This window comes from Hylobates moloch, unplaced genomic scaffold (assembly GCF_009828535.3).
Source record: "Hylobates moloch isolate HMO894 unplaced genomic scaffold, HMol_V3 SCAFFOLD_4, whole genome shotgun sequence".
Taxonomy (NCBI): Eukaryota; Metazoa; Chordata; class Mammalia; order Primates; family Hylobatidae; genus Hylobates; species Hylobates moloch.
Window position 1 is genome coordinate 139,942,073 of NW_026652279.1, and position 25,761 is coordinate 139,967,833.

General features: G+C 39.5%; 1 pseudogene; it reads left to right on the top strand.

Moving 5' to 3' along the window:
* Nucleotides 1–16,692, top strand: part of LOC116810428 (large ribosomal subunit protein eL21-like) — a 100,212-nt pseudogene extending 83,520 nt beyond the window's left edge.
* Nucleotides 16,693–25,761: the final 9,069 nt, after the last annotated feature.

A 25,761-nucleotide genomic window follows, 5' to 3' on the forward strand; every position in this document is an offset into this window, starting at 1 on the left:
CTCTCTCGGCTCTGCACGTTGATCAAGCACCACTCCTGCTTTAGGCTCCTGTGGAATACGCTTAGTCAGAGTGTCTGCAAGACGAAGCACTCTGAAATGTTCTGCAGGAAACAGCCCCGCGCTGACAGGGAGAGAGGAATGGATGGTCTCCTTCTCAAGTCTCTGGTTCTATTATAAATTAGATGCCTACTTAAAAAATGAGCCAAGTATAAATAATTTAAAACAAATCAAAGGCCTTTATTACCACCATTGTACCCAGGCTTTTGAAGATGACTCGTCTACCCTGGTACATTTATGGATGCTTGTTCTACTTTGCTCTCCTCTATTTCTCTCATAAGGACCTGTCTACTATTAAAAACAAACAAACAAAACATAAAAAAAAGAATGAAAGAAAAACACCTAGTACTGTCTTCAGTCTAATCTCACTTACAAGTCCCAGGCTCCAAGGGAGCCGGGGTTTATTCTTGAAACAGTCCACATCTGCATCTAACATAAGTCTGTCTCCCCTTTACTCCCCAAAGGGATGGGAGATCCCAGGGCAAGCCACCAGGAATTTCCTGGGAAGCATTGAGAGTTGAGTATTCACTGGTCCAGCTCTTCCCATCCAGCCTTGTCACTTATGCCAGCTCTGGAAGTGCTGCAACTTTGTCTCTTTCCTTTTTTTTTTTTTTTTTTTTTTTTTGTAGTGATGACCACGCCCCTATTTATCCTATTGCTGATATTTCATTAATTAACTGATAAAATTATTATTGTTTTCTGACAAAATGATCTGACTCCTATAGAAACAAAATGCAAAGATAGTTTTTCAGTGGGAGAAAAGGAATCCAATAGAAAATTAGTAAAAACTGCAGCAATGCAACTCTCTCTAATATATAAAAATATTCCAGAAGCTTAAATGAGAAAGTAAGAATGGAAAACTGGAAGTAAGAATGTGAAAGTTTATAAGTCTGCTGCTTTTGTAAGGAAGAAAAGAGAGGGATAGGGCAGGTAAATTTGAGAGCTCTGACTGAGGCAAAATACTCTTAGTTCCCAAATTCAGCTGCACATTATACCACTTGGGGTCTTTATTACAAATTCAGGTTTCTGACTGAGAGCAGTGGCTCACGCCTGTAGTCCCAGCACTTTGGGAGGGCAAGGCAGGCAGATCATTTGAGGTCAGGAGTTTAAGATGAGCCTGGCCAACATGGTGAAACCCTGTCTCTACTAATAATACAAAAATTAGTCACGCGTGGTGGTGAGCACCTATTATCTCAGCTACTTGGGAGGCTGAGGCAGGAGAATCACTCGAACCCAGGAGGCAGAAGTTGTAGTGAGCTGAAATCTTGCCACTGCACTTCAGCCTGGGCGACAGAGGGAGACTCCATCTTTAAAAATAAAATCAGGTTTCATAGATTTACACTGGGAATTCTATACTGAGAATTCTACATCATAAGATCTGGGTAGAGGCTTAATAATAGGCACTTTGGAAATCCCTGCTCTAAGAAGCAATAATGTTAGCTTGGTAGTTACTTGCACTGTAGCTACTAACCTTCTGAAATAAGTTAGATCAGACAAGATTAGTCTATTAGTCCATTCTTACACTGCTGTAAAGAACTATCTGAGATTGGGTAATTAATAAAGAAAAGAGGTTTAATTGGCTCACAGTTCCACAGCCTGTGTCATGGCTGAGGAGGCCTCAGGAAACTTACAATCATGGTGGAAGGGTGAATGGGAAGCAAGCACGTCTTCACACGGTGGCAGAGGAGAGAAAGAGAGAGAGAGAGAGAGAGAAAGGGGGAAGTACTACACACTTTCAAACAACCAGATCTCTTGAGAACTCAGTCACTATAATGAGAACAGCAAGGGGGAGATCCCACCTCCATGGTCCAACCCCCTCCAGCCAGAATACAGAGGCTACAGTTATCATGGCTCACTGCAGCTTTGACCTCCTGGGCTTTTGATCCTCCCCAGCCTCCCAAATACCTGGGACTACAGATGTGCAACACCATGCCTGGCTAATTTATGTATTTTTTGTAGAGATGGTTTTTCATTATGTTGTCCAGGCTGGTCTGGAACTCCTGGGCTCAAGCAATCCTCCTGCCTCAGCCTCCCAAAGTGCTAGGATTACAGATGTGAGCCATGGTGCCCAGCCTTAATTTCTTTGTAAAAGGCCTAAAGAAAATAGTAGCATTGTATTTATTTGCTAAAAGAGAGTCAATTTTGGGAGCCCGGTTACCAATATGAGGCTCTCCCTACAAACCCCAAATGTAAGTTTTTGTAACATGAGTGTCTGAAGAATCTTAATCTCTTAGCCAAGATGAAATCTTAGCCAACATGGAAAACAAAGCAGATGACATCCTTCTAGGATAGAATATCTCAAACTTTTTGAGGATCCCTTATCACTCTTAGGAATTATTGAGGACCCAAAAGAGCTTTTGTTTTGTTTTGTTTTGGTTTTTGGATGGTTTGTATGGGTTATTTCTACTGACATTAACCACATTTTCAATTAAAACTGAGAATTTAAAAAATATTTTAATTCACTTAAATATAACACAATTAATTCATTACATGATAGCATAAATTTTTTTTTGAAAAGTAACTGTATTTTCCAAAAGAATTTGTAAAGAACAGCCTTGTTTTACGTTTTTGCCAGTCTTTGAAAAGTGTCTAGCTTTACAAATGACGGTTGGATTTCCATATCTGTGTCTACATTCAGTGTGTTGCAAGATGTCCTTTTGTTTGTTTTTTAGAAATAAAGTCTTGCTGTGCTGCCCAGGTTGGAGTTGAACTCCTGGGCTCAAGCGATCCTACTGCCTCAGCTTCCTGAATAGCTGGGATTCACTGTAGGTGTGCACCACCACACATGGTTTGGAAGATGTCCTTTTGACTGAAGCGTGTAAAGAAAATCTTGCTTCACATTGATACATAGTTGGAAAACGAAAGAGCTTGCGGGTCTCAGGAAAGGATCTCAGGGGCCTGGGTTCCATGGACTATGCTTTGAGAACTGATTCTTTGATGGTGAGCCCAAGTCATCAGCTGAAGACAAGAGTTTCAGATCTAAGGACCAAAATTTGTCTACATAATCCAGGTTGACCAGGAGGCAGCAGTCAAGAAGAAAGATGTGTGGTCCCTAGAATGTGGTGCAACCAGGGATGTTTATGGGCAGGGATTGGGGATGGGGATGAAGGGTACATCTAGTGGAGTGTCTGAAGTGGTTGTTGCAAAATATTCCTGCTGTTTTATAGGCCCACTGTTTTAGGCATTAAAAAAACTTCTGTGTAGTCTCTCCAGGACATTCAGATGCCTCCTGAAGCCTTGTTCAATGTTTCTGAGGTGTCTTTGTGAGATGATCTGCAGTTAGGCCCTTTTGTTCAGTAAAGTAAGTTGCTTTATTCAGAATTTTCCCTAAGGAATTTTTTTCCCTACTTTATCTTTTTCAGAAAGCTCATAATCTCCCGTGTTTTTGAGCAATGGTGTCTCTTGTTGTCTCATCCCCAGAGATTAGTCAATTTAGCAGCCTGAGGAATAGTCTGTAGGTTCAGATCTTTTGCAAGTTGTCTCATTTCCCTGGGAATCTGGCTGTAGAATTGATCAAATCTCATCAGTTCTGTGACCCTTTTTCCTGGTCCCTGCTTCAGCTTTCTGAGTCCACTCATTAAAATGGCCAACAGGTTCAGCAGCAAAGTCTATTAAGGAAAGATCCCTGTTACCCCCTGCCTTATGGAATGAGGCTCCATGACCTCTCTCAAGTGGGTTTAAAATCTATTGGTCCTTTTCCATATTTTAACTTTATGGTCCAGATTAGTCACAAAATCCCCATTTTAGCATGTGGCCAAAGACATCTCCCAGATGTTGACTGGTGGTTTGTGAAGGAACTTTGCGCAGAAGGATATCCCCTTATTTAGCATGCCTTCGCGTTGAGTCCTGGCGGAATGTCCACCCCATCATAGGGCCAGAGAAACTTCCCTTTCTCTTCAACCATCTTCCTTTCTCTTTCCCTTTCTACCCAGCCTTGCCTTGCAGATGGAGACAGAGATGTGCTTGGAGCCAACTCCAACCTCGGTCTCTGCTTCTTAACTCTCACTTCCCTTCAAGTTCCCTGTGGAGTTTCTACAAACAGAGCAACTTTGGTCAGAGGAGGAGAGGTTAACTCTCTGTACTAGCATTTTTTCCTCCAGCTTCCATCCTTTCTCCTCCTCTCTTCTATGCTCACTGACCTTTTCGGCAAGAAAGGAAATTAATGTTAGTTGAGTGCCTCCTATGTCCCAGCCACTTCTGAAAACATTGTCTATTTCATTTAATCTAAAATCCCCCTACAGATCTTTACTTTTTAGATGGATAAACTAATACTGCACAAAGTCACCCAAGGATCTGTCAGACGACGTTTGTGCTCTTGGATCACTCAGTGCTGTGCTGCCTTAGCCCAGGAATGCCCTGAATTTTCTTCCTTCCAGAGACAAGATCTGCTACATTTGAGTTCTCTTTCTCATTTTCTTGCCATATGAAATGAAAGTAATTCCTTAGTCCTGTCAATACCACCCTTTTCATAGTCCTCATGATTGTCTCCTGGCACCACAATTCTCCTTTGATCGTTTTATACTTCAGGCCTTGTTCAGTCTCAGCTGCCCTCCAATGATGGCTGCCTCACTTATCCCCCTCACTCTACTCTCACCTGTGTGAGAAGCAGCAGAACCTGTGACTAATGGTCAAGGGCATAGGTGCTGCAGCCAGACTCCCCATTTCATACCAAATAAGACCAAACCCTTGAGCTTGGCCTTCAGTGCTTATATTATCGTCCTCCAATCTATTTTCCAAACTTCTTTTCCATTAAATTGCCACGTACACCTTCCAGCAACCAGAGCTTCTGGACATCTCTGTCTCATATTTTTGCTTCCTTATCTTTATGCCTCTGTACAACCAACTGTCTGGACATTAAAATTCCATTCTTTTTCAAGATTCAAAAACCAGTGGAATTCTTTCTCAAGAGCGCTTCCCTGATCTTCTCGGCATTTCATCATGTTTTGTCATTGATTATAGTTATTTGTGTAACCATCTACCCAACTGGAGTGTAAACCCCTCAAAACAGGGAATGTGTTGTATTAATATTTGCATTCCCCTAAGTGTCTATACAGTGTCTTGCTCATAATGAGAATTCAATAAAAATTGTGTTTAAATGACCGGGATATGAGTTTTAGCTAATAATAGCCACCATTTGTTGAGCTCTTCCTCAATGCCGAGTACTGTGGAGGAGGGCTTAATGAGTATTATCTCATTCAGTCTTCACAATTTTACGCGGTACTTGTTTTCATTCTTCCCATTATTCAGATGAAGATATTGAGTCACATATAGGTTAAGGAATTAGCCCAACATCACACAGCTGATAAATGACATAACCTGAACTGGCCCCCAGTGCTATTCAACTCCAAGCCCAAACTGCATTAGAGTGCCTCCTCTGTTGTCAAAGGAAGACTTTATGGAGTTAGATCAGTGCACACACACATATACAGTCATGTGTCAGTTGACAACGGAGATATGTTCTGAAAAATGCCTTGTTAGACAATTTCATCATTGTATGAACATCGTAGAGCACACTAATACAAACCTAGAAATATAGTATAGTCAACCATATACCTAGGCTACATGGTTTGGACTATTGCTTCTAAGCTACGGACCTAGGCTACATGGTATGCCCTGTTGCTGCTAAGCTACAGACCTGTACAACATGTCATTATACTGAGTGCTGTAGCCAACTGTAGTATAATGGTAAGTATTTGTGTATCTAAACATATCTAAACAAAGAAAAGGTACAGTAAAAATATGATATGAAAGATAAAAATGGCACACTTGTGTAGGGCACTTAACATTAATGGAGCTTGCAGGACTAGAAGTTGCTCTGGGTGACTTAGTGAGTGGTGAGTGAATGTAAAGTCCTAGGACATTGCTGGATGCTACTGTGACTTGATCAACACTGAAGACAGGCCACACTAGATTTATAATAAAGTATTTTTCTTTCTTCAATAGTAAGTTTAAAACCTTAGCTTACTGTAAATTTTTTAACTTTAGAAACTTTTAGTTTCTTAAAACTTTTTGACTCTTTTGTAACAACACAGCTTGAAACACATTGTACAGTTGTACAAAAATATTTTCTTTCTCCATATCCTTAGTCTGTAAGCTTTGTTCTAACTTAAATGTTTTAAAATTTATTTTTACATTTAAATATTTTTGTTAAAAATTGAGACACAAACACACACATTAGCCTGGGCCTGCACAGGTCAGGATCATTGAGATATCATTAGGTAATAGGAATTTTTCAGTTCCATTATACTCTTGTGGGACCACCATTGTATATGTGGTCCATCGTTTAACAAAATGTCATTCTGTGGCACATGATTGTGCTTTCTGGTACCTTCTGCCATCTCAGCAGTCACATTCTCAGCACTCATAGCTCTATCTTAGCTAAAATGCACTTCCTTCTTTTAGGGAAGGGTAGATTCTAAGAGCAACCACAGGGAGACCTCTCCTGCCAGCTGTGCTCCCAAGGACAGGAATTGAGCTCCACTAGGTGGACTGACTGCAGTGAACTCTCCAAAGGACATGTCAGCATTTACATAAGGCTGATTAAAATGCAGCAAACAAATCATTCACTGCCTAATGCGCAATGCATTGTAGCTTATTTGATAGCACATTTATGCACACATTTTCAGAAATATTCTTGTAAATCTTGTATCAAACCCTTAGGGAGATATTGGTAGTAAGCAGAAAATCAGCAAACACATTGATCCTACATGCTCTGTGATGTTAGCAGTAGTCATGAAATTGAATTTCATCTTAACATATTAAAATCAATATACAGTGTTCAGTTTAATTCAGAATGTAAATAGCATCAAGGGTTTTCAAGACAGAGAAAATAACAGTTCCTAACTTGGATATGTATGTATTATTATACAGGCAACTTTCCATTATTTAGAACAAATATGACCCTGAAATAGAAAAATACCTTGCTCAGCTTATCAGATTAAACAGGAACTCAAGTTCTCAATTGATCAGAATCAGTGGCTAAAAAGGGGTTCTCATGTTAAATTAACATGGAAAGTTTAGTCATTTTTCTCTGTAATTTTATTTCAAAATAAAATTTTGCCCTAAATGGCACTTACCACTTCTAATTCTCTAAACTGTATGTTACTGTATTACCTTGTATAAAACTCCAGTGGGAGAGTGTTGAGAATATTTTTGCAGCATGTTACAAAACAAAACAAAACAAAATTCTCTTTGCCATTGGTATGGTTTGGGTCTGTGCCCCTGCCCAAATCTCATGTTAAACTGTAATTCCCAATGTTGGAGGTGGGGTCTGGTGGGAGGTGACTGGAACATGGAAGTGGATTTCCCTTTTGGTACCGTTCTCATGATAGTGAGTGAGTTATGGCGAGATCTGTGGTTTAAAAGTGTGTAGCGGGCCGGGTGCGGTGGCTCACGCTTGTAATCCCAGCACTTTGGGAGGCCGAGGCCGGCGGATCACGAGGTCAGGAGATCGAGACCACGGCGAGACCCCATATCTACTAAAAATACAAAAAAAAATTAGCTGGGCGTGGTGGCGGGCGCCTGTAGTCCCAGCTACTCGAAGAGGCTGAGGCAGGAGAATGGCGTGAACCCGGGAGGCGGAGCTTGCAGTGAGCCGAGATCGCGCCACTGCACTCCAGCCTGGGTGACAGAGCAAGACTCCGTCTCAAAAAAAAAAAAAAAAGTGTGTAGCGGCTGGGTGCGGTGGCTCGCCTGTAATCCCAGCACTTTGGGAGGCTGAGGTGGGTGGATCATGAGGTCAAGAGATCGAGACCATCCTGGCCAACATGGTTTAACCCCATCTGTACTAAAAATACAAAAATCAGCTGGGTATGATGGTGTGTGCCTATAGTCCCAGCTACTAGAGAGGCTGAAGCAGGAGAATTGCTTGAACCCGGGAGGTGGAGGTTGCAGTGAGCTGAGATGGAGCCACTGCACTCCAGCCTGGCAACAGAGTGAGACTCCATTGCAAAAAAAAAAAAAAAAAAGTGTGTAGCACCTCCCCATTGTCTCTCTTCCTCCTGTGCTGGCCATGTAAGACGTGTCTGCTTCCCCTTCACCTTCCACCCTGATTGGAAGTTTCCTGAGACCTCCCAGCCATGCTTCCTGTACAGTCTGTGGAACCATGAGCCAATTAAACCATTTTCTTTATAAATTACCCAGTTTCAGGCATTTCTTTATCACAGCGTGAGAATAGATTAATACAGCCATTATGAGGGATGTGGGCCCAAGTAATGCCCCTTATTTTGGGATCTGGGAATCTGAAGTTCAGAGTTTGAGGACTCCCAGATTCTCTCACAATATTTTTCTGCTTTTCCTCCACACATCTCTAATATTATGGAGAGAGTAGGGAATAGCAGTTATTGCGATTATTACTGTATGGTTAGTGTATGCTTGTTAAAGACATGAAAATATGCCAGGGACAACACTGAGTTCTCTACACATGTGATTTAGTTAATACCCTTACTTCCCTCCCTGAAGTAGGCATTATTATTTCTATTTAATTGATGAGAAATAGAGACTTAGAGGAGTAAAACGATCTGTCTGAAGTCACATGGTTTGTAAGGAACAACTGAGGTTTCCACCTGGGTTTGTGTGACTCCATCTCTCAGGCTTTTTTCTATGACTGGACTGGAGGAGGGATTGCTGCTCTCTTGGACAAAATTGTATTCAACTTCAAATAAATAAAGCCTCACCTTTAGTGAGACTTGAAATCAGAAGATGAGAGAACGGTTTATGACCTGAGCATGAAAGTATGTATTTTCCAAAGCCCAAAGGTAAGAAAGAGTTGACATAGGTAACGTTCAGCGGCAGTGATTTTGTGGCTAACACATTCTTCTATTTTCATCATTGCTGCTGGCCCTCATGGATGTGATATTTCTGTAGGATCTCTTTTAAATGTCTAAAAGGCTAAATAGAAAGGATGTAGTCTACTGGCTAGTTTTTCAAAGTGCCTGGCTGTAGGAGTCGGGCTTGTAGAGCACATTCATCTTTTTACTCTCTCATACTGGCATGTGTGATGTCCAAAGTATATGTAATCATCCAGTCAAAAATGCTTATTGCCTGTATTACCTAAGCACTCTGAAAAAAATAAAAAGCTCCTCAGTGGTATTTAAGTAGTCCTGCTTTTATCCTTAGAAGAATATATATTACCCGCTGGTTTCTAGATTTCTTGTGGTGATTGAGGAGAGCTGCACTTTTAGGAGCCACTTCTCAGGTTAGAATCACAAGCATGTTGTGAGGTAATGTCTGGAAAGCACTTTGAGCTCCTTTGAGAAAGGTGCTACATCAATACCATGTATTATTATTTATTATCAGCCTGAGAGAAAAGCACGGGCAGGAGATGCCTTTTGTTCCCTTCCCTGGATACAACAGTGCTGTGGCTTACATAGATTTCAGTTGTGGGGATGTTCCAGCACTTGCAGTCTTTGACTGGAAAAATGCAGGCTGCTCGGGAACACTCCAGGGACAGAGAATCAGTTTAGTGCTACAGATGAAGAAGGACAGACTCTGAGGTTGTGCAGGCCAATCACACTCTTTCTTTAATAAGCAGAAGCTGTTTCTCCTGTTGGGAAATTTAATTCCCAGAGTGTGTGTGGGATGGGGGAGGGGGATACATTTTGCATATCTGGCGATTCCGAAGCACTCTTTGAAAAGAAAAAAATCAAAGTGCTCAATACAGTATCCTGTGAGCTGGGTTCTGTTGCTTCCCGCCCATTCTATTTGTAAAATGAATACACTCCTTGAGTTGAGCAGCTTGAGCTCACATAGTCTCCTCAGTGCCTTAAAATAAAAATAAACCTCATCCTTCTTGGCTGCAACAAAATTCAAGTCAATTTTAAAGTTCCAGCTCAGATGCCATTATTTCTTCTTTAAACTTTAAAAAATAGTTGTTATGGATTGAATTTTTTTCTCCCGTAATTCATATGTTGAAGTCCTAACCCCTAGTACCACAGAGAGTGGCTGTATTTGGAGGAAGGGGTTTCAAAGAGGTAATTAAGGTTAAATGAGGTCCTTGAGGGTGGACCCTAATTCAACATGGCTGGGGTTCTTAGGAGAAGAGGAGATTAGATCCCAAACACACAGAGGGAAGATTCATATGAAGGCAGAGAAGACAGCCATCTGCAAGCCAAGCAGAGATCTCAGAAGAAATCAGTCCTAATGACACGTAGCTCTCAAACTTCTAGTTTCTAGAATTGTGAGAAAGTAAATTTCCATTGTTTAAAGCCACCCAGCCTGTGGTACCTTGTTGCGGCAGCCCTAGCAAACTAATACAGTAACCAAAAAGTAATCAGTAAAAATCATCGCGTACTCTAAATTCTGCCACTCAAACTGTGGTCCCCAGGCCAACAGTTTTTTTGCCACCTTGGACCTGGAAAGCACCTTTGGAATGATCTGCCTTTTAACAAGCTCCACAGGTGATCTGTATGCATATAAAGGGCTTTTGTTTTATTTTCTTTGTTTTGTTTTTTTTTGTGTGTGTGTGGATTTTTTTGAGACAGAGTTTTGCTCTGTCGCCCCTGCTAGAGTGCAGTGGCATAATCTCGGCTCACTACCACCTCCGCTTTCTGGGCTCAAGCCATCCTCCCAACTCAGCCTCTCGAGTAGCTAGGATTACAGGCGCTTGCCACTATCCCTGGCTAATTATTGTATTTTTAGTAAAGAAGGGGTTTTGCCATGTTGCCCAGGCTGGTCCTGAACTCCTGGCTCAAGTGACCCATCTGTCTTGGCTTCTCAAAGTGCTGGGATTACAGGCATAAGCCACCATACCCGACCCATATAAAGGTTTGAGGAGTGCTCTCTTTGAATGATTCAGCTTGCCTTAATGGGTAACAAACCACTCCAAAACAGAGTGTTTAAATTAGCAACAATGTGTTATTTCTCAAGATTCTGCGAGTTGGCTAGGTGGTCACTCTTCCAGTTTCATTGGGGCTCTCTCATGTAGCTGCATTTGTGCAACCTTTGCTAAGCAACTTGATCTCACAAGACTTTTATAACATTTTTGTTGTTGTTACTGTTATATATGTTGGTATGGCTACCTTATACTTATGACTAATGGCACTAAATAGTGCCACTATTAACTGTATGTTGTTTAGGGAAGGGCAGGGCCAATGGATTGAATAGTATTGAGGGCTGGCTGGACCTGAATCCAAGACCACTGCTTTGCCAAATTAGCGTCCTTGGTAACCTTGCATCATGATACTGGTAGAGCCATTTAATAATTGGCAACATTGGCACAAATTAGTGTGCCATGTAAAGCACTCCTGTTCTTCAAATGCTACTTCAAATTTTCATTTCTTCCTCAGGTCCTTTGATGTGGAATTTCTTTCCCCCTTTACCTGCAATTCATAGAAATTTTAAGGTTTTTCTATTCTATTTGTCTTAAATGACTTTGCTTGGAGTTGTTTATGTTTGTAATGACTTCCAGTGCAAAAAGTGGTTCCTTAAGAGCAGAAACAAAGTCTTACTAATGTTTGTAGTGACCACAGCCTCCAGTACCATGCTTTGTACATAGCAGGTGGTGAAGGAAGCTTATGGACTTGAGATTAAAACATAAGACACAAAGTATTACCAAAAAGAGAAAATATTCTAACAGTATGTTGTTTTGCGTCAATATTCTTTTGAGACTTATATTTTGTAAATTGTAGCCTAGGTATAAATTTTTCATGGTCCATTCACCTTTTTTAAAAAACTTTCTGTCATCCTTTCTAGATGTGAGAATTTAGGTTCATTTAGGAGCTGTGGCAGAATAAAATGCTACTATCCTGGGATCTTTGAGCAGACTTTTATCTTTAATTTTAAAACATGTAATCCCTATTTCTCCACTGAATTTTAAAAATTACGGGCACACATTTTGTGAAACATTCCTGCTTTTCTTTAGTTGTGTGTACATTAATTAATGGTTATTTATACACATGTGTTAAAAATATCTCAGATAATGTCACTTGACTAAGACTTTTTATACGTAGAACTAATACAGCAATTTAATAATTTACATCAACATTAAGATTGGCTTAACATTCAAAATAAAAGCTATTTAAGGAGGCAAAGAATTTAGCAGTGGCTTTATGTTTTTATGTAACCTATAATTAAAATTATTAATGGTAGAAATCTTTCAGTAACTCTACAGCATAACAGCTTGAATTCTCATGAACACTTGGTTACTGTCTCTAATATTGAGGATTGTACTGGCTCATTTCATCCCAGGTCCTAAATTTACTAAGAGATAGTGTCAAACCATTATTTAAAGGCTACACAGTTTTCTGATCATGTGCTAACCCCTGAGCATGTTTTGTTTATTTGTGTAATTACTCCTCTTAGCTGTGAGAATTTGGAAGTGCAAGTACAGGAACAGTATCTGCATACCATATTGTATTTGTTCCATATTTTCATTTAAAAAACCCACACACATTCTGCAGTAAGATGATGACAAGCTAGAAATAGTCTCTAATATAACCTTTCCCAGCTTCTTATGAAAATACTCGCAAACAGCTCAACATCTTTCAGAAAACAAAGGCTCTTGGAAAGTTCCAAAATGTCTCATGGGGGATTGAAATGTACAGACAGGAAGAGCTACTGAAGAAAATAACCATTGATTGATGCTTCAAAAAGCAAGGGAAAAAAGGTCAAAATGTATATATTGTAAAATTAAAAGTATGTTAAAGGGAATGAAAAGGTTTGAATGCTCCTGAAAATTAAAGCTAATACTAAACCATATGGCAGAGTCTGAGGTGTGAAGGGGTTTGCCATCTGTGATTTGGAGGCACTGGTTTGAAGAACCCAGTTGTAGACTACACATGCATTTGAACCTGAACAGCATGGCTGGCTGGCATGCAGGATGGAGGACATGTTGACTCATCAGTCAGCCTCTTGGCTGAAAGAGTAGGGGCAGGTAACTGGACAGCTATCACCTATGTTTAGGACACATCTTTTGCATTGGCTAATACAGAAACAGCCTTTATTTTGTGTATAGTGTTACTTACAGACTCCAATCATCCTGAGTTGGGTAGTAAACAGATTCATAGTGAAATTCTAGACCGTATTTTGTTATTAGGTAAAGATCAAGCCCAGACACACACACACACACACACACACACACACACACACACACCCCCCACATCCATATATATATATATGGTTGTGCACATGTGCCCTTGTTAACATTATGGAGAGTCTGGAAACTATAATTTGTAAGGTTATATAGGCCAAATTTTCTCACCATAATAAATGAGAAATTCTATTTTAAAAAATCTAGATAGAAATGTTCAGGCCCTTAAAAGCTAAAAAATACCGTCCTAAAACTTGGTTAACAGAAACCAACCATGCAGTTGTAGATTAGTTTAAACATACAAATATGAGAATATTATACATCAAAATGTATGGCATATTTAAAGATATGCTAAGATATATATTAACTATTAAAAGATAGAAAATGTAAGTCATTTAATCATTAAATTCAATACTTAGAAGAAAGCAAAGAAAACCCCAGAAAGAAAGAAGGAAGATAAAAATGATAAAACTGAGATAGGAGCAATACAAGGTGGTCTCAGGAGAATAGAAAATTCCTGAAGGCCGTTTCACATGACTGGCAAAAGGGAACTGTTGAAATAGCTGCAGAAGCTAGTTGCTGATAAGACCTGAAAAACCAGGGTGTGGGCCAAATTCACTAAGACTGACTGGACCCAACATGGCACTGGATTTGACTCATTAGATGCTCATGAACATACTAAATCACACACACACGAGCACCATGACAGTGCTGGGAACACACATATTTGATGCAAAATGGGCGGCACCACAGTTCCAAGAAACCTCCATCTATTTCCAGGAATTTTTATGAATATTCTACCCCTTGGTTAAAGAAACCCATAAAGGTAGCAGCCCCAAACCCCCTTGCATGACCCTCTTGAGTACACTCATACTCCCCTTTCTTGAATGTGTACTTTTCATTCTGCAATAAATTTCCACACTTTCACCATTTTCCAACTTGTTCTTGAATTTCTCCTTGCAAGATAATGTCAACAGCCTGGACACTGGCCAGGGTCAGAGGTCCCACCAACGTTTGGAGACCTCCCTTAGCCCACCGGCATCAAAACTAACTGCAGAAATTAGTGAATTAGAAAGTAAAATGTGTGATTACAAAGTAAATCTGGCTGGGCGCGGTGGCTCACGCCTGTAATCCCAGCACTTTGGGACGCCAAAGCGGGCAGATCACGAGGTCAGGAGTTTGAGATCAGTCTGGCCAACATGGTGAAACCCTATCTCTACTAAAGACACAAGAAATTAGCTGAACGTGGTGGAGCACGCCTGTAAGCCCAGCTGCTGGGAGGCTAGGGCAGGAGAACTGCTTGAACCTGGAAGGCGGAGGCTGCAGTGAGCCAGGATCGTGCCGTTGCACTCCAGCCTGGGCGACAAGGTGAGACTCCGTCTCAGAAAAAAAAAAAAAAAAAAAAAAAGAGTCTAAGAATTGCTTTAATTTTCACAAAATTCAGCCAGATAAATGTTTAGCAAAGCTAATTAATTAGATAAAATACACAAAATTAGAAATAAAATTTATAAAAACTGCTTACATGAGCATATTATGTACAATTTTATATTAATAATTTTAGTCTAAATGAAATACATGATTATTTGTGGGGGAGGGAATTATATATGCTCAAAATCGATCTAACAATTGAAAATCTGCATAGATAATTTTTTTAAATCTAAAAAAACTTTCCCAAGGTATTTGTACAATCAATAATTTTAAAATTATCTGCAAAATTTACTGAGAAAAAAAAGTTACAAAGCAAAAGTGACATGTGCTTGGGTAGACACCAGGACAGCTTCACTAATCTCTGAAGCAAGGTGGACATGGGTCCTCTGTTAACTGTCAGCCAAGGTCCTTAGTAGACTTTGATAAGCAGAGCCCCCTACTGACCCACACTGAACGTGTAACGATAATGAGAAATAAACTTCTGTTTTGTTAGGTCACTGACATCTTGAAGTTATTTATTACTACCTATTTTGTCTGATACTGACACTGATATAAAACTATATTCAACAATGTAGAATAAATAACCAGAAAACAGCCCGATTATCTAAAACAATATAATATGTGATAAAGAGGGGCTGGGTGCCGTGGCTCACACTTGTAATCCTAGCACTTTGGGAAGCCGAGCTGGAAGGATCACATGAGCCTAGGAAGTTGAGACCAGCCTGGGTAACACAGCAAGACCCCGTCTCTACTAAAAATTAAAAACATTAGCTGGGCCTGGGCATGGTGGCACATGCCTGTAGTCCTATTTACTCAGGAGGTTGAGCTAGGAGGATCTGTTAAGCACAGTAGGTCAAGGCTGCAGTGACCCATGATTGTGCCGTTGCACTCTAGTCTGGGAGACAGAGAGAGACCCTGTCTCAAAAAAACATACAACAATCGAACAAAAGTAAATAAATAAATGAGGCATCACAGATAAGTGGGAAGGCACAGAGATAACTAGTTATGTGGAAAAATAGAGATTTTGATTCTTACATTATACCATAGAAGAGAAGAAAAAGTCAAGACATTAAAGTAAAAGGCATCATGAGGGTGAATACTGAAACTCTGAAGAGGGCTGTAGGCTTTTGAGGGGATTTAAAAAAATTTGGAACTGGAAAAAAAGCTAACTCCAAAGAAAGTCTCATAAAATTTAAACTAATAAATGTGAAATTAAATATTAAGAAACTAAAACCTAGTCCGCTGCTACTCAAGTCTTACATACAGTAATTATATGAGTTCCAATCACAAAGATAAAATCAAGTGATGGCTCCTTAGCAAAACTCATAATTTATCTTATAAGATCTTATAATCAACATTGAATTCATCTTGGAGAATCCCAAAGCATCATTGGCCAGACTTAGAGCTTGGGATTTCAACTTGGCTTTTCTGCTTGTCAGAGATGTGAACTCTGATCGTCACGTAACCTCTTGAAGACAGCTTCTTTTTCTGTGAAGGCATTGAATCAGGTGATCTTTAAGGTCTCTTCCAGTTGTCAAATACTGTGATAATGTAATTATCCATAGCAATAAAAATATTTTAAAGTATTGTTAAAAGGAGATATAAAATAACACAAAACAGATTGGCTTAAAAGAGAAAGCATATATTTATAAAAGCATAGCCTTTCGGCCAGAACCACCATCTTCCAGTAACTCGCCAAAATGATAAACAAAAGGGAAAGAGGAGAGGCACCCGATATATGTTCTCTAGACCATTTAGAACACATGGAGTTTTTCTTTGGCCATGTACATATGAATCTATAAGGAAAGTGATATTGTAGACATCAAAGGAATGGGTACTGTTCAAAAAGGAATACCCATAGGTGTTGCCATGGCAAAACTGGGAGAGTCTACAATGTTACCCAGCATGCTGTTGGCATCGTTGTAAACAAACAAGTTAAGGGCAAGATTGTTGCCAATAGAATTAATGTGTGTATTGAGCACACGAAGCACTCTAAGAGCTGAGATAGTTTTCTGAAGCATGTGAAGGAAAATTATCAGAAAAAGGAAGAAGCCAAAGAGAAAACTCCCTGGGTTCAACTGAAGCCCCAGCCTGCTCCATCCAGAGAAGTGCACTTTGTGAGAACCCATGGGGAGGAGCCTGAGCTGCTGGAACCTATTCTCTATGAATTCATGGCATAATAGGTGTTAAAAAAAAAAGACCTGTGGACTGTAAAAAAAAAAAAAAAGCATGTATTAAACAAGTTAGTCTTATTTTCCTCTTGGAATTCAACAATTTGATGCATGTGTATACTTAGATAAGATACAAAGAAGACATGTGAGTCTTTTACTGTAGCAAAACTCCAGAATTCCACAGTCATAAATTCAGTCTTATGACCTGGTGACCTATTTTTGATAAGCAAATTTTTTGCGAATTATCCAGTAAGAAGCCAACACACAAAGTAAAAGGATAACATATCATGACAAGTATTTAGGTCATTTATTTTGATATGTGAGGTTTGATTTCAATTATTTATACAATTTCATAGTGGAGGAGTAAGTGTCTTGTGGTATTTTTCCAAAAACTAATGAAGGTGTTCCTTCATTAGTTCCAAAAACTAAAGATAAATTCCAAAAACTGAAGATGAGCTCTCACTAGAGCACTTTTCTGTGAAATTCTTACAGAAACATTTATTTAGTGAAACTTGCCAAATTTAGATTAAATGACATCAAAATCAGTGAGGTTCAGACAAACTAAATGTGTTTTTAACTTACAAAATTATAGAAAGTAGATATGTGCTTAAGAACAGGAAATGAAGTCACCAAGTAATAGTTCTGATCTTTGCCCATTCAACCACTACTGCCCCTTTTCAAGTCCAGCAGTCAGACTGGACTGGGGGATGAGATCCTAGGCTTTCTTTTCACATTCAAGAGAAAGAATAGGTTTTTATCAAAGGCTATGAAATACTAGAAGATGTCAATGTCTGTCATTGACGAGAACATGATTGTCAAAACATTTATGAAGTAGATACTCTGTGCCAAGCACCGTACCAGATTCTAAGAATATAAAGGTGAACACAACCCAGTTCTTACTCTCAGGGAGCCTGAAGTCTACTGTGGAGACAAACACACCTATTAGTAAGGATGAAAACACTATTCTCTGTAATATACAAACACCCAAAGTTCATATGACTCAACATAATATAAGTTTACTTCTTGCTTGTGAGTGGCCTTCTATGTCGTCATTCAGAGGCTTGAGTTTCTCCCATTGTTGGCTTGCTTTCTCCTAGATCTGTGGGGTCTTCTGCTGGATCTTTGCATCCAATTAGAAGAGAGAGTGTGGAGAATTGCACCAGAGGAGTTTACGGGTAAGGACAGACAGTGATACACATCCCTTCTGCGCACCTTCTATTGCCTAGAATTTGGTCACAAAGTCATACATAACTGCTGTGGAAGCTGGAGACTGGGGAACATGGGCCAATTTTGTGCCCAGGAGGTGGGAGAAATGTGTCGGCTTGCTGTACTATGTGAAGAAAAGGGATCACAATTAATGCTCGTTATTATAACAGAGATGGAATGCGTTGTGTGGTGGAGGTCAAAGGAAGGAGGAAATGACCTCAGCTGGGATAAGCTCACCCAGGATAGAAATTAGTTAAGGGCACCTATCAAGTTGCAATTGCAAGTTGCAATTGCAAGTTGCAATTGCAGTCATAGGCTCAATAAATCCTTGTAGAATAAATAGAATTAAAAGTATTCCTAAATTAGGTTAAATGAAACCTCGGGAAATTTATAATAAAAAACTATAGTGTTCATTTAGATGAAATTTTTAATGTTTTTATTGTTGATTTTTACGCTGTTGTAAGATATAATACAAAGGATTTCTTGCACACTCCAACCAGCTTCATCTAATGGTAATATTTTGTAAAACTATGGTAGAATATCACAACCAGAATATTGACATTGATCAAATCCACCATTGACATGATCCCCATTTGAATAATTCAAATTATTCATATTTTCCTAATTTTACTTGCACTCATTTGTGTATATGTGTGTATTTCTATCAATGTTACCAATTCCGCACCCCCAACCACATGATACAGAACAGTTTCATCACCACGAGGACCTCTCCCCCACTGCTAACTTCTAGCAACCCCTCTTCTTTCCTCTATTTCTAAAATGTTGTCATTTTAAAAATGCTATACAAATAGAATCATACAATTGTAACTTTTAGTGGTTGGTTTTTTTTTACTCAATATAATTTTCTGATTAGTCAACCAAGTTATTGTGTTTATCAACAGTTCATTCCTTTTTATTGCATGATATATTAATTCCATGATATGAATTATCACAGTTTGTTTAAGCATTTGCCATTTGAAAGACATCTGGACTGATTCCAGGTTTTGGCTATTGCAAGTACACTGCTATGACATTCATATACAGGTTTTTGCAGGAACATAAATTTCCATTTTTCTGGTATAAATGTCTAAGACAGAGTGAAATTTGCTGGGTTGTATCATATGGAAATCACATATTTAATTTTATAAAAAACTACCAAATAGTTTTCCAAAGCTGCTGTACTATTTTACATTCTCATCAGCAACGTAGAGAGAGCCAGTTTATCTGCATCCTAGCCAGCATTCCATGTTGTCATTATTTTTTGTTTTAGTCATTCTGATAGGTGTGGTTTTAATTTGCATTTCTCTGGTGGCTAACAAAGGTGAACATCTTTATCAGTGCTTATTTTCCATCTGCATATCATAATCATATTGTTTTTTATTTTAAAGAAGTTTAGAGGTTTCCTAGTTCTTACAAGTAATTTCCCCTTCTTTTTATTTTAATTTTAAAAAATGGCGGACAATTCGTATTCATCTTTGTACACCCCATCTAAACGTCCTGTTTTCTTTGAAGCCATCTTCAACTCTGGAGCCTAGTTAATTAAACCTTTGTCTGGCTTCCACAGGCAAAATGAATCTCTGGCTTTGCTCGGTTCCAGTTTGTTTTTCTTTCTATTGTAGCGGTTATCAAAGCATATTTTCATGAAGATGATTACCTGTCTGTGCTTCCCACTAAACTGTGTCCTGAGGGAAGGGACTGTCTTACATATTTTTGTCTCCTCAGCACCTAGTATGATGTCTGGTGCACTTAAATCTTTAATAAACATTTTCAATGACTTTGGGTACTTTATGTTCTGCCTCTTTCCACGAAGGATTTCAGGGTCTACTTTTTGGGCAGGCACCATGCCGGACACTATCACAAATGCTATCTCATTTAATTCTCCGAACCACCATGAGGTATAAGGATTATCTCTCTATTTTGCAGCTAATGAAGCATAAACTCAGAGATTTAAGTAATTTGAAAGTTAAGACATCAGTAAAGAGCGGAGCTAACCGTTGGCTGTGGATACTTTTGTTGCTATGCCATATTGCACAGAGGGGGCGCAACAGAGCTGTGTTCTCCCCCCTGCACTATGGCGCCCCCGCCCCGATTTCACTCACTATCTGCTACAGAATTGGTTTGTGCATCCTACTGACAGTCTGTGCCTTTCTGGCCCACCACCTCAGAATGGGCAATGGCCATTGCTACATCGCCCTTCCCTGACCTACCTTTCCCAGAACACCTTCTTCCCCACTAGCCCCGAGGCTTAAGGCTTTTATTAACTTCACTAAACAACTCTGCCAATGTCTTCATGGCTCTCCATTTTCTGTAGTGACCCCTGTGCCTTTAGCCTTTGGGTTTTTTCTTCCCATTTCACCTCTAACCTCCCCATACCATCTTCCTAGTTTTATACCACCTATTTCTCAATGGAATTAGATTCCAGTTAATTCGATGTTTTTGAGGGCCTATTGTGGAAAACACGCAATAGGCTGTATGAGGAAGACAAAGATGGAGGCAGTGTCTTTTACTCTTAGAAAATTACCATCTAAGGGAAGTACAAAAAATAAAACCCCTATTCTTACTATATATGGCACTTAAGGTGCAGGCACTCTTTCTTTAGTTAATTCTGCTCTCAAATGCCCCAAATTTATAAAAATGAAAAGCCAAAGGGGACAGTGCTCTGGCACCAACCTGAAACCTGTCCCATCACCAAGACAAAGCTGTGTTCCACCGTGCTCCATTTAATGATACTAACCTCACTTTTTTTCTATAATATTGTTTGAATACTGAGAGCTTAGTGATTTTTTTTCATGTGAAGGAAGCACTGATGAAAAATAGGCTCCAGATAGAAGAAATTACTATTATTTATGTATCAATTTAATAAAAAAACATCTTGCACAAAGTTTATAATATACTATGAATAAAAGATAAACTCTAGAACATTATACCTTGAAACAACCTAAGTAAAAGCAATGAAGTGTTAAAATTTCATTCCTTTACTCTTTCCGGGAACAAACTGGTATTAATAACACCTCATTAATTCTATGATGAACAATTTCACCACTGAAATTGAGACCTGTCTTAGAGGTAATGACACTGCATAGTTTAATTGGCACCATTTTTTCTTTCTCAGTGTTACAAAAATGGTGTATCTTGCAATAGACGGTGTCTTGGATTCTATGATATACAGTATCTGTTTGTCAGGTCCTAAAGGAAAAGAGAACTATCCCCATCTTATTTGATCTCATAGCTCTAGTCAGGGAGACAGATGTGTAACGAGATAAATTATTAGGTAAAGGGACAAATGCAGACAAGTGTGGCTGTGCAAATACCAAGGGAAGTAATGAGGTGTCCAATTCAAATCCATTCCTTTCTTCTTTCTTGTTGGCAGCAGGTACTCTCAGAGGGGAGGAGGTGGGTACAAATGTCTTTTACAAGCTGAGAGAGGCTGCAAAACACCTGTAAAGATGTTTAGTCATCTGTCCTTACTGGGTGCCCGACTCCAATTTTTTATTTTTATTTATGTATGTATTTATTTTTAACCAGAGGCCAAATGGATTCTCAAAACCATGACTGGCAGAGCCAAATTTCATTTGGGTGTTTCCCCTACCTCTTAGGGTACAGTCTGCTCACGGAAAGAGCTTCTCTCCAGCCCCAGGGGCACAAATCCTGATTAGGGAAGGCAATTAAAGTCAGCCATCCAGTTCCCTTCCCAATGACTGGTGGAGGCCTGAGCATGTGACTTCATCTTGGCCAATGACATATGGAGAGCAGTCTACGGGATTATTTCTGAAAAATATTTCCTCAATGATAAAAAGATGCTAAGGAAGAAACATTCTTTTTTCTTCCGAAAAACTTGCTTTGAACCATTATACCCTTCATCCATATAACCAAAGCCACTTGTACTCCAAAAGCTATTCAAATAAAAAAAGTAAAAATATGATATATTAATATGTATACTATTGACTCTGTTAGTTACACTTTGTTTTACATCTATGATCATAAGTGAAAATGGTTTTATAATTTTATTTTTATATTATCATTATTTAATTTGAGAATTTAAAATTCTAGTCTCATTTTTAAAAAGGCAAAAGCCGAAGTGGTGAGGATTGCAGAGGGGGAGACTGGAGAGAGTGTGTATCCTTGATCTTAGATGTTGTTATTGAGCACCCAGGTTAACCTACCTGAAAGCCTGACTTCTTATTATGTGAGACTGTATGTTTTCCTCATTGTTAGGACCTTTCGAGTGGATATTTTCTTCATTGCAGCCTAAAATATTTTATTTAAGATTGTGGCTAACACTGCCTAGGGGTATTGGGAAAACACTGTTCAAAAATAGGTAAAATTCGAACTGGGTCTTGTAAAATAAAGACAGGGCATGGGGAGAGGAAAGAGTACTTGCAAACGTAAGATGTGATTGACTAGGCTGTGTTGGTGTAACAATAAGAAATTTCATTTTGCCATAGAATAGAGATAAGGCCAGGAGATGCCAGAGAAGGCTTTTTTGTATCGTGTTGTGGAGTTTACTTTTTTTTTTTTCTCCTGTTGGCAACATAGAACCAGTGGAGCTTTAAAATAGGTGGATGCCTTTAAAAGATTTATATATTAGTCATCAAACTTTGTGGCAGAGTGACACCTGGAGTGAGTAGAAGCTGATGGCAAAAAGATTAGGAGAGATCAGACTCCTTTAAGGTGTTTGTTTTTGTAAATGAAAAAACGTCTTCACGTATCTTCACATAAACTTAAGTTAAAAAAAAAAAAAAGTCCTATATAATTGAAAATCTGGAGACAGAACTTGCTACAGAGCTGACTGGATTCAGCTGCTCCTATGGTGTTGTCAGGATTCTGCCTGTCTCTCTCTTGCTCCTTGCATTTTGTGGTTTGCTTCTCCCTGGGTTGGCTTCATTCATAGCCAGTTCCCTGGCTGCATTAATTTTCCATCATTGTCAGAAAATCATCCCAGAAAACAGAACACCTATTTCTCAAGCGCTCCAGCAAAAGCCCTATGATAAATTTCACTGGCTTGCCTTGAACTCCATATCATCATCCTCAAATGAATTACAGTGGTCAGAGAATTGGAGCATTCTAATTGCTCAAGCCTAGTCATATACCCACACCTGGACTCAGGAGGAAGACTCACTGAATGGCAGATTGAGAAAGGGAGTGATTCCCCCGAAGGGAAAAGAAATGTAGAGATACAGAGCAGACTTAACTAGCAGTTATGCCCCATGAAGAGAATATAGTCCATGACAAAAAAAAAAAAAAAAATTGATCTACACAAAGGCATGGAACTAGGAATTGAGAAAATAGGCTGACCTTCAATGTGGGAGATGATACTATTTGTTGTTATTTTTACAGATGAAGAAACTGAGGCTTAAATAGGAAAAACAATTTGCTGGTAGTCCCATAGCTTGTTTTTTTATTCTTTTACAATTAAATTTAATTCTTTTTTTTGATATGGAGTCTCGCTCTGTCGCTCTGGCTGGGGTACAATGGCACAATCTTAGCTCACTAAAACCTCTGCTTCCCAGGTTCAAGTGATTCTCCTGCCTCAGCCTCCCACATAGCTGGGATTATAGGGATGAACCACCACACCTGGCTAATTTTTGTATTTTTAGTAGAGACAAGGTTTCACCATATTGGCCAGGCTGGTCTCAAACTCCTGACCTCATGTGATCCGCCTGCTTCAGCCTCCCAAAGTGCCTGGATTACAGGCGTGAGCCACCGGCGCCCAGCCAGTCCCATAGTTTGTAAATGGCAAATCTAGGATCCAAACCAGGTCTGTGTGACTCCAAAGTCCATGGTTCTAACCCATAGGCAACAAGGCCTCCTAATGAACAGCTGAAGAAGGGGAATGAGAGTGGAAACCAATTTACTAGTATGTTCACTCCAGCTGCTTAAATGAGAAAGGAATAAAAAGGAAATCATGTGCTGTCTCTGTCACCCGACTTCATCCTCAAGAAAACTGAGGGAGGTTGGAGAAGAAAGGTGTACAGGGAGATCCTACCCTAAACTGAAGTTCTTCAGCCTCAGCCCCATTGACATATTAGGCTAGATAATTCCTTGTTGGAGTTGGGGAAGGATGTCCTGGGCATTGTAGGATGTTTAGCAACATCCCTGGCTTCTACCTGCTAGATGTTTGTAGCACCTTCTTCCTGTGTGACAACCAGAAGTATTTCCAGAATTCTCATATGTCTCCTGAGGAGCAAATTCTGCACTCCCTAACTGTATATCCTTCCTTGCCCCTAACTCCACCGGAAAAAAAACCTCCACCTTAGATAGCGACTGAGGCCTGCCAGGCTACCCTGAGCTGTGCTGTCTCTGCCTTAATGGAGGCCCTGCCCCACTGTGAGCTCCAGTATTTTCAGTGTGCCTACTCTCTCCCCAGAGGAGACTCAGACCACACCATCCTTCTCGACCCTGCAGACAAGGGAGATTGCATCACTTTGCTCTTGGCCCTGGACCTGTATGATTTCTGGGAATGTTTTTGGGTAAGAAATTCATAGCTCCTGGGGTCCTGATATTTTCTGTTTATCAATGACAAAGACCATATGAGGAGGAAAGGCCACATAGATAGTAGGTAAAAAGCAAAGGCAGATTAGCCATCATTGGTTAATTCAACTGAGTTTTGCCACTTAGATTGCCTGCACTGTATTGGAGGCCACAGAGTGAGAAGGGAACAACCCAATTTCACCATTTACAAGAATTGCGACCCAGGGCAACTTAACTTCCCTGAGCCTCAGTTTTCTACAGCATGAAACTGATAAGATGCCCATGCCTCTGAAGTCATGATGTTATGGAGCAATAGTGCTAAGCAATTACAAATTTGGCTATCATCAAAAGGCCAGATAGTCAATATTTGCTATTTTAGATATAGAGGAGTGTAAGAACTGTGCTTCCAAAAGAAACAGCCTCTAAAAATGACCACTGATATGGTTTGGCTGTACCCCACCCAAAATCTCATCTTGAGTTGTAACAATCCCCACGTGTAAAGGGAGGGACCAGGTGGAGATAATTGAATCATGGGGGCAGTTTACCCCATACTGTTTTCATGATAGTAAGTGAGTTCTCACGAGATCTGATGGTTTTATAAGGGGCTTTTCCCCACCTTCGTTCCGCACTTCTTGCCTCTACCACGTGAAGGGTGTATTTGCTTCCCCTTCTGCCATAATTGTAAGTTTCCTGAGGCCTTCCCAGCCCTGCAGAACTGTGAGTCAATTAAATCTCTTTCCTTTATAAATTACCCTGTGTCAAGTATTTCATCATAGCAACATGAAAATAGACTAACACAACCACCATTCAAAAAAAAAAAGGAGAGAAGATAGAAGTAAAGCATTTAAATATGCTTCTGAAAAAAAAAATCACTTCTATAGAATATTTGTTAACCTGTGTGGTTTAAATTAGATATTTTTCTATCTAGTTTCTGATCTTTTCAAGTCCTAAAAGAGGCTAATTTTCAAGTTTTGATATTATCTCACATAAGAAAAATTAATATGGAAAGACAATCTATTACTTTTATTACTCATATTTGGAGAACTTGGGCTTCTGAATCTCCAACTAGACAAGGCAGAGACCTCTCAAAGTCAGATGTAAAACAAAAGCAGGTGACTTTCTGATATAGAAAAGGGGAGAGAAAGGGGTAAAAACTTGAATGCTTTTGTTCTTATGTCTAACTGGCAACATAAATATTGTTTTCTTCTAAAATATTTTTTAAGTGTTAATGCTCTCATAAAATTTTAAGTCACTTTAATATCAAGTAACAGACTAAGATACTTGAGTGAAATTCACTAATCTGTTTTTGCCAAAGAGCAGACCAGCTCTTTCCATACGGACCACAGGGTTCCAACTCTCTAGTATCCCCTGGCTATTTTCTCACTTGGACTCCAATAATTA